The sequence below is a fragment of the Chlorocebus sabaeus genome, chromosome 21 (genome assembly GCF_047675955.1).
Source record: "Chlorocebus sabaeus isolate Y175 chromosome 21, mChlSab1.0.hap1, whole genome shotgun sequence".
In the NCBI taxonomy this organism is placed as follows: domain Eukaryota; kingdom Metazoa; phylum Chordata; class Mammalia; order Primates; family Cercopithecidae; genus Chlorocebus; species Chlorocebus sabaeus.
The window spans coordinates 6,002,494-6,019,461 of record NC_132924.1 but is presented as its reverse complement, the minus strand read 5'-3'; the positions used below and the strand labels follow the sequence as shown (position 1 = coordinate 6,019,461).

The 16,968-nt window shown below is 41.6% G+C and overlaps 2 pseudogenes; one reads left to right on the top strand and one right to left on the bottom strand.

Moving 5' to 3' along the window:
- The first annotated feature begins 1,127 nt into the window (after positions 1 to 1,127).
- Positions 1,128 to 2,139, top strand: LOC119620648 (serine/threonine-protein phosphatase 2A 56 kDa regulatory subunit epsilon isoform-like; annotated as a pseudogene).
- Positions 2,140 to 15,195: 13,056 nt separating this feature from the next.
- On the bottom strand, positions 15,196 to 16,654 carry LOC103247646 (exportin-T pseudogene; annotated as a pseudogene).
- Between the last annotated feature and the right edge of the window lie 314 nt (positions 16,655 to 16,968).

Below are 16,968 nucleotides of genomic sequence, written 5' to 3'. Positions count from 1 at the left end.
CAGATGGAGAGGCATTTCAAAGACCTCGAGGTGAACGCACGCTTGGCTTGTCCCAGGAACAATTAAGATATGAGTGCAGCTGGATCCGAGTGAGAGAGTAGGACAGCAGTGACAGACACAGTTAGAGAATAGATAGGACCAGATCATGCAATGAGGGGTTAGACTATGGGAAGACAGACGTAAAAGCAGGAAGATCAATTAAAAGAGGTGATAGACTAGGTGCGGTGGCTCACACCTGTAACCCCAGCACTTTGGGAGGCCGAGGCAGGCGGATCACGAGGTCAAGAGATCAAGACCATCCCAGCCAACTTGGTGAAACCCTGTCTCTGCTAAAAAGACAAAAATTAGCTGGGCGTGGTGGCACACACCTATAGTCCCAGCTACTCGGGAAGCTGAGGCAGGAGAATCACTCGAACCTGGGAGGTGGAGGTTGCAGTGAGCTGAGATAGTGCCACTGCACTCCAGTCTGGTGACAGAGTGAGACTCTGTCTCAAAAAAAAAAAAAAAAAGAGATGCTGATGACTTGGTCTAGGATGGTTGAGATGGGATGGGGAGACATTGTTGGATTCCGGATACATTTCACATGTAATAATAGGTAGGATTTGCTCACGCATTTGTTCTACAGCGTGAGAGAGAAGAATTCAGAACATCTCCAAGGTTGGTCTGAGCAACTTTAAGGCTGGAGGTGCCATTGAAGATAAGATAGACTAGAGCAGGAGTTAAGTTTGGGGAAAGAAATCAAGAATTTATTTTTGGAATAAGATACCTGTTAATGGGCTGGGTGCAGCGGCTCACGCCTGTAATACCAGCACTTTGGGAGGCCGAGGCAGGCAGGTCACGAAGTCAGGAGTTCGAAACCAGTCTGGCCAACATAGTGAAACCCGATCTCTATTAAAAAACAAAAACGGTATTTGGAATATCAGTAGGTAGTATAGTGCAGTGGTTGAGATCATGGACTTTTGGCCTTAACTGCTGGGGTTCAAATTCTAGCTTTACCACCTATTAGCTGTGAGACCATGGGCACATTCATTAACCCTTATGTGCCCCAGTTTCCTCTTCTGTAAAAGGGCGACAAAACTACACCTCAGCAGGAGGATTAATAAGTAGATTGCTTGGAAAATTGCCTGATGATCACACTTCTGGAGCTATTTGACAACGAAGACCCTCGGGAATGGGACTACTTTAAAACAGTCTTACACAGAATTTATGGCAAGTTTCTCAGTCTTAGAGCATTCATCTGAAAACAGGTTAACAATATTTTCCTAAGGTTTGTTTATGAAACAGAACACTTCAGTGGTGTAGCTGAACTGCTGGAAATACTAGAAAGTATTATCAATGGCTTTGCTTTACCTCTTAAGGCAGAACACAGTTTCTGGTGAAAGTATTGGTCCCTTACACACTGTCAGGAGCTTCTCACTCTGCCATGCACAGCTGGCATATTGTATAGTGCAGTTTCTGGAGAAAGATCCTTCACTCACAGAACCAGTTATTAGGGGGTTAATGAAATTTTGGTCTAAAACATGTAGGCAGAAAGAGGTCATGTTCCTTAGGGAACTGGAAGAAATACTGGATGTGATTGAACCTTCACAATGTGTTAAAATCCAAGAACCTTTGTTTAAACAAATCGCCAAGTGTGTATCCGGTCCTCATTTTCAGGTGGCAGGAAGAGCACTCTAGTATTGGAATCATGAATACATCATGAGTTTGACAGAAGAAAACTCTAACGTCATCCTTCGCATCATGTTTTCCAGGCTTTACAGGATTTCGAAAGAACATTGGAATCCGGCTATTGTGGCGTTGGTGTACAATGTGTTGAAGGCATTTATAGAAATGAACAGCACCGTGTCTGACAAGCTGACAGCCACATACAAGTCAGATCGTCAGCGTGAGAAAAAGAAAGAAAAGGAGCGTGAAGAATTGTGGGAAAAAATGGGAAGATCTGGAGTTAAAGAGAGGTCTTAGATGTGATGGAATAATTCCAACTTAACAAAAATAATGACAGCAACATTACTAATTGGTGGAGTCACACATTTATGTAGCAGAAGATGGAGCAACAGTTTTCTGTATTGTGCAACTTTACGGTAGATTTTGCATTTGTTTCGTTATTACAACAGCACTGTATATACCTGTCTCTAAGTAAAGGAAAACAAAAAATAAGGACTTCAATCCACAGTTTGGACAGCAGATGGACTTCTCAAAACTTTGCGAACATAATCACTGTTCTAACCCTCTTAAAAAAATCGGGCTTCAAAGATTTGTTAATGAAATTGCTATGTTAAAATTCCATTAGTGGTAGTTCTTTATCACTAGCAGAGAGTATGATACAATTTTCAAATGTGAACAATCTTAAATGTAGCTTGTCTTTCTGCTAAGCTGTTAAATGTATTTATAGTAAAGGAAGTAAAAAAGACTGTCATTTCCTTATAAGTTTGTGTAACATCCTCCTCTGGATAACTTGACTGTAATTTGACATCTTTTTCTTTTGCACATCTTCCTGAGTTGAATGTCCACGAGGAATGGGCTCATGAATTATAAAGGTCCCTGATAAAAGTTCTGTTTACTGGGGTGAACATCTTTTCAGTAACCAGGTAGTCCTGGTACTCCTTTAGTTTTAAAATTAGGAGTTAAAAGAGAAGAGGTGATAAACATAGTAGGGAAGAGAATTTTGAATTCATGCATCAGTTTATGGTGAATCCAAATCAATGGCTTGAATCCTTTGAAAACAGGCACTGGGACATCACAGATTTCAGTACCTGACCAGTATTAGCTGCATGTATCATTGAACACACATACCAGAGATGTTCTAGGGTAGGTAAACTGCTAATAAAACTTGTGTACAGTATGTACTTACCTAATGCAGTTGCATTATTGCGTACTGAAAGATATATGTTTGGGGGGTTATTTCCAGGATGCGTTTGCTTGTTATGGACATGGCAGCAGTGAACTGGTAATCCTAAACCATCACTTCCAGCAGTATTCATGGTATAGAGCTGATTCTGTGTTCTTGCATTGAAATACAATATAAATATGGGCTTGTATATTTTCTTCCTTACATTTAAATATAAAGTAGAATGTGCAGGTTTATTGTTTTCAAAAAAAAGGAAAAAAAGCTGCTGACTTTCTCTCCCATAAAGTTTTTCAGGATTATCAGGTCACAGTGTGAACGTAAGAGTCAGCTATTTATGGATATTGTTATCTCGGTAACTTTGTAAAAAAAAAAAAATCAAAAACAAAACTGGCATCGTTAATTCCTTAAAAAAAAAAAAAAAACAGCAGTAAAAAAAGGTCATATGCAACACTAGACACAACATGGTTTAATGGAATTAAAAGATTTTTTTTAAAAAAGAACATTGATGGGGATTCACTGTAAGGTTGGCAGAGGCTGCCAAAGACAAAACAACTGACTTTAAAATGCTGGAACAAAGTGATAAAAAATAAATTTGTAACAAATCTTCTCCTTTTTAGTCCTTGTCATTTTAGCCCTTTAGTTTCAACTCCACATTATATCTATTTTTGATGGCGTAAACTTTTGTTTGCTGTTAATTCATCTTTTTAGGTAGAAGACATTAAAATCACAGGTTTATGAGGAATCTCTGTCCATTGGGACAAAATGCAGTCATTTGAAATGAGAAAGGCCGGGATCCTTTTTTGCACCTTACCCTGTCTTCGAGAGTAAAGGTGAACACTTACAGCTATCCTCCCTGATGTCAATTTTGTATGTTGATCATTCCAAACTGAGAAGAAGAAAGCCAAATTTTAGACATATTTAAAGAATCAATTAAAGCTATATGTCTAAAATTCATAGGGCAACTTCTGTGAAGGAACATTGTCTTTTTCTCTTTTAGTGGAAAGTGACAACGCAACATTAGTCATGTTGTGTTCGGTGACACAGAGCAACTGAGGTAATCTGACTGTTGCACTATGTGACATATTTCAGGACTTACTTGCTGCATTTGCAGCAGCCCTCTCTCTCCGTCCCTTCCCACAATTCTGCTGTTGCTGCAACTTGAGTTAATTGTGACAAATGCATCTTTGTGTTATATTTTGTTTGCTTCATAATTTCCAGAACTATATATAAACACAAGTTTTAAAATAGCAAATACTGTAGTTAGTGAGTGATGATCACTCCAACCTTATCCTTACCATATGGGTTTCAGGGATAGGATTAAGAGTGTCTTTGGAAGAGAAAAATACACACAACCCTGTGGTTTAGAAGGATGCTGAGGCCTTAGGCTGTGAGCCTAGAACAATTATGTGAGTGAATTCACCCATCTCATACTTTGAATCAAGCATGCATTTCTTTTTCTCATTGTGCAAGTATCCCCAGTTGTTTTCCCTCAGTGTTGAGTTTTTGTCCTTTTGAATTTTATTATATGTTGCTCTCCCCAACATTTGACTGCTTTTTATAAAAGAAAAGAAAAAATAAAAAAATAAGAAATAAATACCCTTGATGCCACTGGATACTCACAAGCAGTGTTATGCTCCTTCGTCTTGGGCTTGTTTGCCCAAATGAAAGGGTTTAATTTATTTTGTACCTCCTATGCATGGGATAGTCCAGGGTGCAGAGCCAGGATTTGCTTGTAATTGCACCTGCTATACTTAAATGTATAGGCTTAGGCTCAATCACACTATGGAAAGAAACAACAAAAAAAAGTATAGTTAGAGCTTTAAAAACTTTTTTATTTTTTGTGGGGATGAGGGTGGGATGGGAAAGGGATGTACGGATGTTACTGGCATTTTTAAGTGTTTAGAGTTTTGGGAGGTTTGGGGTGGTTTTTTTTCCTCATTTTCCTTTTTTCCTTTTAATTGGATGCACCGACCTGCCCAGGAAATGAAGAGATTCTCTTTTGATGCTATTACCAATGTTATCATAAGGTGACAGTCACCTGTAACAAAAGGGTGGCACCAGACATGATCACTGATGTTTTATTTGCACATCAATATTTTTATTTTTGTATTCTGGCTCAGCTGCTTCTCTAAGTGGAGTTAAGGAATGAGCCACAAAGGATTTTTGTAGTAGGTATATTGGCATTGCATTTTATATTCCTCTATATTTAATTTTGAAAATCTAAAAGAAGGATTGTGCATCTTGAAAGAAAGTTGAGCAAATTGTGATCTAGTGGAATGTGAATTTGTGCTGCTTCTTGTGCACGATAGCAGCAATAGTATCTCTCTTGGAAATAAACATCCCATATTATGATGTCTATGAATATAGATTTCCTTTTCTTCCTTCCCTCCCTCCTTTCTTCCCCCACCTTTCTCTTTTTTTTTCTCTCTCTCTGAGCTTCTCTTTTCCTCCCTCCCTTTTCCCTTCCTCTTTCTTTACTTTTTTTGAACTCACTTATTGTAAATAAATTGTAATCCAAACCTCATGAATCAATGGTGAACTTTCAAATATAAATATTACCAATGCATTTGCTGGTTGTTGTCTGATTTTTTACTGAAGTATAATGAGAATGACATGTCTGTTGCTATTGGTTTGAGGACTTCACTTTAGCTTCATAAATCTTTTGGTATTTTAGTATTTCATTGGTTTAGCAGGAAAGTGCAGCAAAAGTTCATTTTCCCTGTTAGTAATGCTGTGGTTCATGATCAGTTTTAAATTTAGCTGTGCGTGTGTGTGTGTGTGTGTGTGTGTGTTTAAACAGCATGTGTTTGTGAGTAGAGGTAAAAATGAAACATTTCTGTTTTATTTATTTATATATTTATTTTTGAGACAGAGTCTCGCTCTGTTGCCCAGGCTGTAGTGCAGTGATGTGATCTCAGCTCACTGCAAGCTCTGCCTCCCAGGTTAAAAGTGAAACAGTTTTGACATGAAAAGTTGCATATGAAAATTATAGACCTGTTCAACCAGACAGTGAAGACTTCTGATCCACATCAAACTTAAGATGTCACAAAACTATCTTCCACCTCTGGCTAAAACATGCTACTTCCTTTTCAAACATAACAAAATGCAAGCTGAGTCTTAAACATTTGGAATTTAAAATGTTCTTCTTTGGAAATGATTTGCTTTCTTCAAGGTAGTAACAGAAACGAAAATGAAGGTGCTCCCCAAAAATAAATGTAACCTTCCCCTTGGACGGATGTGTGAGAGGTTCTGTACTGTGGGTGCATCATAATAAAGAAGCAGTGAAGAGTCAAAAAAAAATACAAAAATTAGCCGGGCGTGGTGGTGCGCACCTGTAGTCCCAGATACTTGGGAGGCTGTGGCAGGAGAATTGCTTGAATCTGGGAGGTGGAGGATGCAGTGAGCCGAGATCACACCACTGTACTCCAGCCTGCATGAGAGAGTGAGACTTTGCCTCAAAAAATAAATAAATAAATAAATAAAATAAAATAAAATAAAGCTACCTGTTAATATAAGTGGTAACATTAAGTACTTGCAGTTTTGGGGAAAGGTTGGGTATTAATTTAGAATCCATCAATGCATATATATGACATTGAAAGCCTTAGGGTGTATGAAATCTCCTGTGTGGAAGTGAATCTAAAAGAGAGAAGGCAGATGGGGACTGAGCCCTGGGCACTATGGTATTGAAAAATCTGAAGAGGCCAGGCAAGGTGGCTCACGCCTGTAATCCTAGCACTTTGGGAGGCTGAGGCGGGTGTATCACTTGGGTTCAGGAGACCAGCCTGGACAAGATGGGAAACCCCATCTCTACAAAAAATACAAAAATTAGCCTGGTGTGGTGGTGCACGTCTGTAGTCCCCGCTACTTGGGAGGCTTGAGCCTAGGAGGTCGAGGCTGCAGTAAGCCAAGATTGTGCCATGTCACTCTAACTTGGACAACAGAGCAAGCCCTTATCTCAAAAAAAAAAAAAAAAAAAAAAAAAAAAAAAAAAAAATTCAGGAAGACTACAAGAATGTAACAAAAAGTCTAAGAAGGAGTAGCCTCCGAATTAGGTAGGAGGGATAGAACTGAGAAAGTGGTATTCTGGAATCCAAGGGAAGAAAGTTAAGAAGGAGAGAGGGATCAGCTGCATCAAGCATTGTTAAGTAAGATGGGAACTGAGACTTCTATTACATTTAGCAACGTGAAGCCACTGTTGACCTTAACAATAGAAGTTTCAGTTCAGTTGTGGAGAAGAAAGTCCACACGGTGGGTCCAAGAGAGAATAATATGGAGACTAATTGGAGGTACACAGAAAGTTATTGAGGATTTTGCTCTGAAGGAAAAGCAGAGAAATTAGTTGGCAGCTAAATACATATGTGAGATCAAGTGAGGAGTTTCCCCAAAGAGGAGATATTGCAGCATGTTTGCATGTTTAGGAGAAAAAAACAAAAGGGCAATTGCAAAAGCACGGTTCTTATCTTGTAGGCAAGAAGGGATAAGACAAATACACAGGAAGAATGGCCGTGGGTTGGAGCAGAGATCCACCACCATTGTAATAAGGGAGAAGGTGGGTGGACATAAAGATAATGTGTACACTTGCGTACGCATAGTAGTAATGCGTAGTAGGAAGATGATGTGGTCCTTTTCATTTTGTTTCTAATTCCCCAATGAAGTGTGAGGTTAGGTTAATACAGTGGTTCTCAAAGCGTGGTCCTCAGACCAGCAGCATCAGCATCACCTGAGAATTTGTTAGAAATACAAATTCCTGGGCCCCACCCTTGGTCTACCCAACCACAACCGCAACCTGGAAAGAGGTTCCAGAATCTGCATTTGAATGAGCCTTCCAAGGCCAGGTGCAGTGGCTCATGCCTGTAATCCCAGCATTTTGGGAGGCCGGGGCAGGAGGATCACCTGAGGACAGGAGTTCGAGACCAGCCCAGCCAAGATGGTGAAACCCCAGGTCTACTAAAAATACAAGATTAGCCAGGTGTGGTGATGAGCGCGTGTAAACCCAGCTCCCCAGAGGCTTAGATAGGAGAATCGTTTGAACCTGGGAGGCAGAGGTTGAAGTAAGCTGATATTCCCACCACTGCACTCCAGCCTGGGGAAGACAGAGCAAAACTTCATCTCAAAAAAAGAAAAAGAAAAAAGAAAAAAAAAAGAACGAACCTTCCAGGTGATGATGATGTGTGCTCAAGCTAGAGAACCACCGAATTAGTGTGAAGAGGAAGAAAGTGGGGGAATCAGAGGTTTGAGAAAATACAAGATGAAATAGTTTCTCCAGATCATGGAGGAGTGGGTTGACTAGGGAATTGTGATGGGATTGCTAAGCAGGGTGGAGGACTCACTTTTGTGGTCATTAATTTTAAAAATGAGACCAACTAGCAAGACTGGTTTTGTTTACTCTTTCTATATTCAGCTTTTCAGAGTCAAGAGTGGAGTATGCAGAGCTGGATTTTCATCAGGCTTGGTGTTTTACTGGACAATTGTGACAAAGGAAAGGAGAAAAAAAGGTGGAATACTTGGGCCTAAAAGTTGAGAGTGCATGCAAGAGAGTGTCTCTGAAGATGAGCCAGAGAACACAAGGAGGGTGGTCTGTGTGTGAGGATCAATGGACTGGATGTCTGGGTGGAGTAGAAGGACTCTTAGAGGGTTGGTTTTAGAAAGAATGGGGCAAAAAGGTGGGATGTGGTGGTCAGACCCAGATTTTGGAGAATTACAGTGAGTGACAATGGCGTCTTGGCTATCCCTGAGGCTGCAAGTTGCATAGGTGGGTCAAAAGCAACCATCAGAGATGAGAAAACCAAGGAACTGTAAGGTCAAATGATTAGAAGGATCATTTGCATAGTTGCAGAAACAACCAAAAAACGCAATGGGACTATTGGTGGAGGGGAAGGTGTCAATCCAGAAACTAAACTCTTCCAAGAACGAAGAAGAAGGGAAGCCTGCAGAGCTGTAGATGGTCACAACAACAGTGTGGTCTTATAGAATAAGCTCCCCAAAAGATGGAGACTTTATGGAGAGGCTGAAAGGAGTAACCTAGAAGCAGTGATCATGATTGGGTACAGCTGGACGCGGTGGCACACGCCTGTAATCCTAGCACTTTGAAAGGCCAAAGTGGGCATATCATTTGAGGTCAAGAGTTCGAGACGAGCCTGGCCAACATGGTGAAACCACGTCTCTACTAAAAGTACAAAAATTAGCTGGGCATGGTGGCATGTGCCTATAATCCCAGCTATCCAGGAGGCTGAGGCAGAAGAATCACTGGGACCTGGGAGGCAGAGGCTGCAGTGAGCTGAGATCGCGGCACTGCATTCCAGCCTGGGTGACAGAGCAAGACTCCATCTCAAAATAATAATAATAATAATAATTTGGTAGGATGCTGGGTGGGGAGAAAGCATTGTTGTTTGATAGGGTTGCACAGGCATCTCTCAGGCGACGGTTTAAATTTAGTAAGACCAAGAGGCTAAGAAAAACATTGGCAGACAGCTTTAACACGAAGGGGTTTTGGCTGATGCCACACTGTTTCAGAGAAAACAGTGGAAGGATTTGGAAGGTCAGGGGAATGCAGGGGTTTGCATCACATAAAGAGATGAGAGGCCGGGTGTGGTGGCTCATGCCTGTAATCCCAGCACTTTGGGAGGCTGAGGTGGGTGGATCACAAGGTCAGGAGATTGAGGCCATCCTTGTGAACATGGTGAAACCCTGTCTCTGCTAAAAATACAAAAAATTAGCCAGGCTTGGTGGCATGCGCCTATTATCCCAGCTACTTGGGAGGCCGAGGCAGGAGAATTGCTTGAACCCAGAAGGCATAGGTTGCAGTGAGCTGAGATTACTCCATAGTACTCCAGGCTGCGCAAGAGAGCGAGTCCACTGCTGATATTGTCATGAATATCTTCGGTTCTCCTAGTGGCAAAAGTAAACAGAGAGGAAAGACATGATAACATGGACTCTGATGATATTGGTATCTTAGGAATAAAGAACTGATTCTAATATAGCCTCCTTCTTGAGATTAGTTGTATTGCCACATTGTGGGGTTAAGACCACAGTAAGGCCATAGGAGTATGGGCATGGTGGCTTATGCCTGCAACCTCAGCATTTTGGGAGACTGAGGCAGGAAGATCCCTTGATTTCAGGAGTTTGAGACCAGCCTGGCCAACATGGTAAAACCGTGTCTCTAATAAAAATACAAAAATTAGCCAGGTGTGGTGGTACACTTCTGTAATCCCAGCTACTCGGGAGGCTGAGGAATGAGAATTGCTTGAACCTAGGAGGTGGAGGTTGCAGTGAGCCAAGATCCAAGACTCTGCAGCACTGAAAACCAGCAGCCCCTCCTCTCTTCTGCATCTCGGGGCAGATTCAGGGGTGCCCTGGTCTAAACAGTTCCCCCTGTGCATTTCCTCTGTAGCACTTTCCATAGTGTGTCCTTAAATCTTCAGCTAATTATTTTCTCTTCTGTCTCTTCCATAGCAAAATCAACTCCAAGACAACAGGAACCATATTTACTCTTTAATCATTGTATGGTCACTAAATATTTGCTGAACAAGTGAACAAAAAACCTGGTGGTGGGGAAATTAGACTAACTGTTAATGTCACCAGGAGGTGCAGGTAAGTTGAAGGGATAGAATGGACCTAAGAAAAGGGCTGGGTGGTGGCTCATGCCCGTAATTCCAGCACTTTGGGAGGCCGAGGTGGGTGGATGACGAGGTCAGGAGATGGAGACCATCCTGACTCACACGGTGAAACCCCTTCTCTACTAAAAAATACAAAAAATTAGCCAGGTGTGGTGGTGGGCACCTGTAGTCCCAACTACTCAGGAGGCTGAGGCAGGAGAATGGCATGAACCGGGAGGAGGAGCTTGCAGTGAACAGACATCGCGCCACTGCACTCCAGCCTGGGCGACAGAGCAGGATTCCATCTAAAAAAAGAAAAGAATGGACCTAAGAATAATTTGCTAATCATTACACTGGTATAGTCACAGGACTATCTGCCTCCTAGGGAATGAGCTCTCACTTTGCCACAGTTTTAAACCAGAGCTGTGTGTTCAGGCTGCTGGTCATGTGATTTCCTGCATCAAGCCAAAAGTTGGGTAAGATGAATCATTAAAGGTCTTGACAGTTCTAGAATTCAATGAAATGAAAGCATTTGCATATTACTTGTGAGTGGTGTCATATCTTTATTCTTCATGAAAAAAGTCCAATGAAATACTCATGCCCTGGTGTTACTCACGAGAGCTTGAATTCAATCATTCACCCACCACACATCCATTCATCCATCCTCTTTCATCCATCCAGCCACAATCCATCCATTCATCCATCCTCCTTCATTCATTCATACTCTTTTATCCATCTATCTCTCCATTCATCTGTCCATCTATCCATCCATTAAACTATCCATCCATTCATTCATCTATTCATCCATCCATCCATTCATCCATCCAACCATCGTCAAACAACATTAATATGTCACTTCTCAAAGCCATGCCAGGTCCTATGGAACCACAGATAAAACATATGTGGTCTTTGAAGAATTTGCATATTAATGGGGGAGAAATACATGCTAATAGAAATAATAACAATAATATCCAATACCTATATAGTACTTTCTATATGACAGGCACTGTTCTAAGAGTTCTACAAATATTAATTCGTCTGTCTCCAGAAGAATCCTAAGAGGTAGGTACTATTACTGTTGTCAATTCATATGTGAGAAAAGTGTGCTTAGAATTTGCACTCAATTTAGAATTTGGGATGCTATGAAAACAGCCCTGGTTTAGCCTATGCCATGTGGATGTGAAACAAATGCTTTTAAGAATGAACTTGCTGCTGTGGTGGAGGTGGCTGTTTTGAGTGACAATATCCTTTCCAGCCATCATTGTAGAGAGGAAAGAATATTGTTCTAAAATTCAAGAATCTGGATGTTAGTCTGGTTCTGCGGTTAGCTGTGTGGCTTTGAACAACTTGCTTTGCTCTTCTGGGCCTCCCTTTCCTCCTCTGTAAAAGGATCCTAGATCTGTGTGTGAGGAAGGGCAAGGGTGGTAATGACTAGATTCAGCAGAATCCCCACATACGGTTGTATAAGGTGCTCACTGCACAATCCCAGGGGCCGCCACATACATAGGCTAAATGTGAATGGAGCCACCTGGAATCGTTCTACATGGTGACCTGTCTCTCAGGTGCCTTCTGCCTCTAATGATTTTGCGATTCACTGATGGTTTTCTTTTATCCAGATATGAAACACTATTCTTTGTTTGAAGGATGGAACCACATTTACCTCCCCAATATTTTCTAGCCTATCTGGTTTTGAGTATAACTTAACTGCACCCGGAACTGTCCATGTAAAAATCAATCTTCTCCAAATTCCTCTAGCATCTCCATTTGCTTTCAGCATTTCCCTAGAGAACCCTCCCTGCTGTGTTGATGTCTGTGCATAGGCAGGCAAATCTGAAATTCTGTGTCTTCACAGATGGATAATTTCGACAGGTCCAAAGTACATTGCAGAGGAATGGGGAAGAAATCTACAAGGAAGCCATGTAAGCAGCCTTAAGCAAGAGAAAAGTAGGTTATTCTGATAATGCTACAAGTTCCAGGAACCCAAAAAGAATCAGAATGATTAAAAGTATATATTTAATCAAATTAAGTTTTTCCTATTATAAAAGTCTGATATGCTCATTATAAAAAGTTTTAACATAGTGTATTTTACCTCCTTTTGACTTTTCCATTCTTCTTTAATTTTTTTTTTTTTTTTTTGAGATGGAGTCTCACTCTGTTGCCCAGGCTGGAGTACAGTGGCACAATCTTGGCTCGCTGCAACCTCCACCTCCTGGGTTCAAGCAATTCTCCTGCCTCAGCCTCCTGAGTAGCTGGGACTGCAGGTGCCCGCCACCACGTCCAGCTAATTTTTGTATTTTTAGTACAGACATTCACCATTTTGGCCAGGTTGGTCTTGAACTTCTGACCTTGTGATCCTCCCACCGTGGCCTCCCAAAGTGCTGGGATTACAGGCGTGAGCCACCATGTCCGGCTTTTTTTTTTTTTAATTTTATTTATTTATTTTTTTGAGACAAAGTCTTACTCTGTTGCCCAGGCTGGAGTGCAGTGGCCTGATCTCCGCTCACTGCAACCTCCACCCCCCGGGTTCAAGCTGTTCTCTTGCCTCAGCCTCTGGAGTAGCTGGGATTACAGGTGCCTGCCACTGTACCTGGCAAATTTTTGTATTTTTAGTAGAGACAGGGTTTCACCATCTTGGCCAGGCTGGTCTGGAACTCCTGACCTCGTGATCCACCCACCTCAGCCTCCCAAAGTGCTGGCGTTACAGGCTTGAGCCACTACGCCCAGCCTCTTCCTTTAATTTTACGTTTTTGTTGTTGTTGTTGCTGTTGTTTTTGAGATGGAGTTTTGCTCTTGTTGCCTAGGCTGGAGTGCAATGGCACAATCTCGGCTCACTGCGATAACCTCCGCCTCCCAGGTTCAAAGGATTCTCCTGTCTCAGCCTCCCAAGTAGCTGGGATTACAGGCACCTGCCACCACGCCCCAGCTAATTTGTGTATTTTTAGTAGAGACAGGGTTTCAACATTTTGGCCAAGGTAGTCTTGAACTCTTGACCTCAGGTGATTCACCTGCCTCAGCCTCCCAAAGTGCTGGGATTACAGGAGTGAGCCACCCTGCCCCAGCCTAATTTTACATTTTATACCCTTTTTATTTTGCTTTATTTGAATCCGTTTAATGTGAGTATAATCATGCTGTAGGTAAATTTCACGAATATTTTAGGGTTTTAAGCTTACGGCTATTTTACAATTTATCTCATACTATCACAACCACTTTTTAAACATAATGTTTAGTTAAGTTTTTTTTGGCGAGGCGCGGTGGCTCATGCCTGTAATCCCAGAACTTTGGGAGGCCAACGTGGGCGGATCGCAAGGTCAGGAGATCCAGATCAGCCTGCTAATACGGTGAAACCCCGTCTATATTGAAAATACAAAACATTAGCCGGGCGTGGAGGCGGGCGCCTGTAGTCCCAGCTACTGGGGAGACTGAGGCAGGAGAATCACTTGAACCCGGGAGGCGGAGGTTGCAGTGAGCCAAGATGGCGCTATTGCACTCCAGCCTGGGCACAGAACAAGACTCCCTCTCAAAAAAAAGAAATAAATAAAAGTTTTGTTTTTTGTTTTTTGGGAATTTTTTAGATTTCACTACGTAAAATGTATGTGTATATATATATTTTACAAAGTGTAACACTGGAGCCTAAAACCATTCTCTTTTGTAGAATACATATTGGCACTGAAACAGTTTAAAACAATGAAATGGCTATCTACCAAAGGCTACTTTTGATTGTTGTATTCCCTCCATACTTCATGTATCTTCACACATAAAGAAAATTTCCAAACATTTTATTTTCAGTAATTTTTTAAAAAGTGCACTGTTTTTTTTTGGTTTTTTTGTTTTTTGTTTTTTTTGAGACGGAGTCTCGCTCTGTCGCCCAGACTAGAGTGCAGTGGCCGGATCTCAGCTCACTGCAAGCTCCGCCTCCCGGGTTTACGCCATTCTCCTGCCTCAGCCTCCCGAGTAGCTGGGACTACAGGCGCCCGCCACCTCGCCCGGTTAGTTTTTTGTATTTTTTAGTAGAGACGAATTTTCACCGTGTTAGCCAGGATGGTCTCGATCTCCTGACCTCGTGATCCGCCCGTCTCGGCCTCCCAAAGTGCTGGGATTACAGGCTTGAGCCACCCTGTCCGGCCAAAAGTGGACTGTTTTCTACTGCTATGGTCTTTACAAAGGACTTGACTTAAAATTTCAAATAAAAAAGAATTAAGGTTCTAAGATAACTCTGTGTCTTTCAAGGGCATCTTTATACAGAACAATTTGGACCAGCATGCAGGCAACTTCTTTTGTTGCTACATACCTGTATTAGGAAAATTACACCCATTTTACAGAAAAATCCCCAAACATATACTGCAATAAACTCAAAACAATGTGAAAAAGACCAGTGTGAATGGCACACTAAAATCGCTTCTTTCTTTTCTTTTTTTTTTTTTTTTTGAGACGGAATCTCGCTCTGTCACCCAGGCTGGAGCGCAATGGCGTGATCTCGGCCCACTGCAAGCTCCACCTCCCGAGTTCACACCATTCTCCTGCCTCAGCCTCCTGAGTAGCTGGGACTACAGGCACCTGCCACCACACCTGGCTAATTTTTTGTATTTTCGGTAGAGATGGGGTTTCACCGTGTTAGTCAGGATGGTCTGGATCTCCTGACCTCGTGATCTGCCTGCCTCGGCCTCCCAAAGTGCTGGGATTACAAGCATGAGCCACCATGCCCAGCCAAAATCACTTCTTTATAAACTAACTGGAATTCCTGATCTTAGTAGGCACAGGGAAATCCAGTCCTTAGGGCTTTGCTCTCTGGAAGAACACCTTTAAGTAATTTTTTAAAACTTTAACATCAGGCTGCTGAAGTGCTTGACAAAACTCTTGAATTATTTCTGGAGCTACTCGCAAGGAGGGCAGGTATTCTCGTTGAAGATACTGAACACATTCTGGGCCCCATTTGAGATGAATTGTTTTCAGTGTCACTGCACACTCAGATAAAGACAATACTGTTTGTGCATCTGCCAGGTCAAAGGTTTATTTTAAAGGTGCTAGGAAACATTTGGGGACAATGTGCTTATGAACAAAATCAGCAAATCCCACTGGTCCATCTTTACCTCTCCAGACTTCTACCAACTTTGAGTGGATGATAAAACATGTTTTCTGTGCAATTGGATCTACATATTCAAGTACTCCTTGGATAACAGTAACCAGCACTCTTTCTACATTTTCTGCACCTTGATCTGCTATAGCTTCGCTCATCCCACTGCCTGTGACTGTTCGCAGGAAAACAAAGTAACTCCTTCGCAACATCTGCTTCTCTAAAGCAGCAGACTAGTCATTTTCTTCCGCTGGCCAGAGCAGCACTTCAAACATTGCATGAAGCAGGGGCATGAATATCTGTGGTGAAAACGGGGATACCTGTGTCTTCAATTTGGCCGTAATCTGGGTGGTAAGAGGAATGAAATCCTGGAGGTCTTTTGCTTCACAATCTTTGAGCATATGTTCTGAAGCAGATGGGATGAACGGAAGAACTTCTTCCTCCAGGCAAATAATCATTCGATGCTTCATGGATTTTAATGCTCTGTTCTTTGGTCCATACACATTTGGGATCAGTAAGTCTTCCTTGAGAATTGATCTGTTTACCGTATATAATAATGATATGTCTCTCTTTGTAGTAATTTCCTTTGCTATGAGTCTACTTTAACAGAGAGTACTATAGCCACCCTTGATTTTCTTTTATTATTTCCTGTATATTTTCCATCCTTTTACTTTTGACCTACCTATGTCTGGATTTGATGTGAGTTTCTTGTAAACATCAGACAGTTGTGTCACAATGTTTTTATCTACCCTACCAATGTCTACATTTTGTTGATGATATGTTAAGGCTACTTTCAGTGAAAGTAATTATTGACTCATTAGTGCTTAAATATATCTTTTTTTCCTGATTGTTCCCTCTGTTTTTCTTTTCTTGTCTTACTTTCCTGAGGACCACTTGAATGTTTTTAAAATACTCCATCTCAGTTAATTTATAATGTTTTTGACTGTATTTCTTTGTACAGTGTGTTTGTTTGTTTGTTTGTTTTGATGGAGTCTCACTCTGTTGCCAGGCTGGAGTGTAGTGGTGCAAGCTCAGCTCACTGCAACCTCTGACTCCCCGGTTCAAGCGATTCTCCTGCCTCAGCCTCCTGAGTAGCTGGGATTATAGGCACACACCACCATGTCTGGCTCATTTTTGTACTTACAGTAGAGATGGGGTTTCACCATGTTGGCAAGGATGGTCTCCATCTCCTGACCTCATGTTCCACTCACTTCGGCCTCCCAAAGCGCTGGGATATAAGTGAGCCACGCACTTAGCTGTGTATAGTATTTTAAGTGGTTGCTATGGAAATTAAAATATATATAATGTGACTTATCATGGTCTAAGGGTACCAGAATTTGACTAATTTAAGTGAAGGATGAAAATCTTACTTTCAGTTGGGTCCCTTTACCTTCTCTACCTTTTAACATGTCAGTCCTGAGTATCAGATGGTTTCATGATTTTTGTTGCAATCA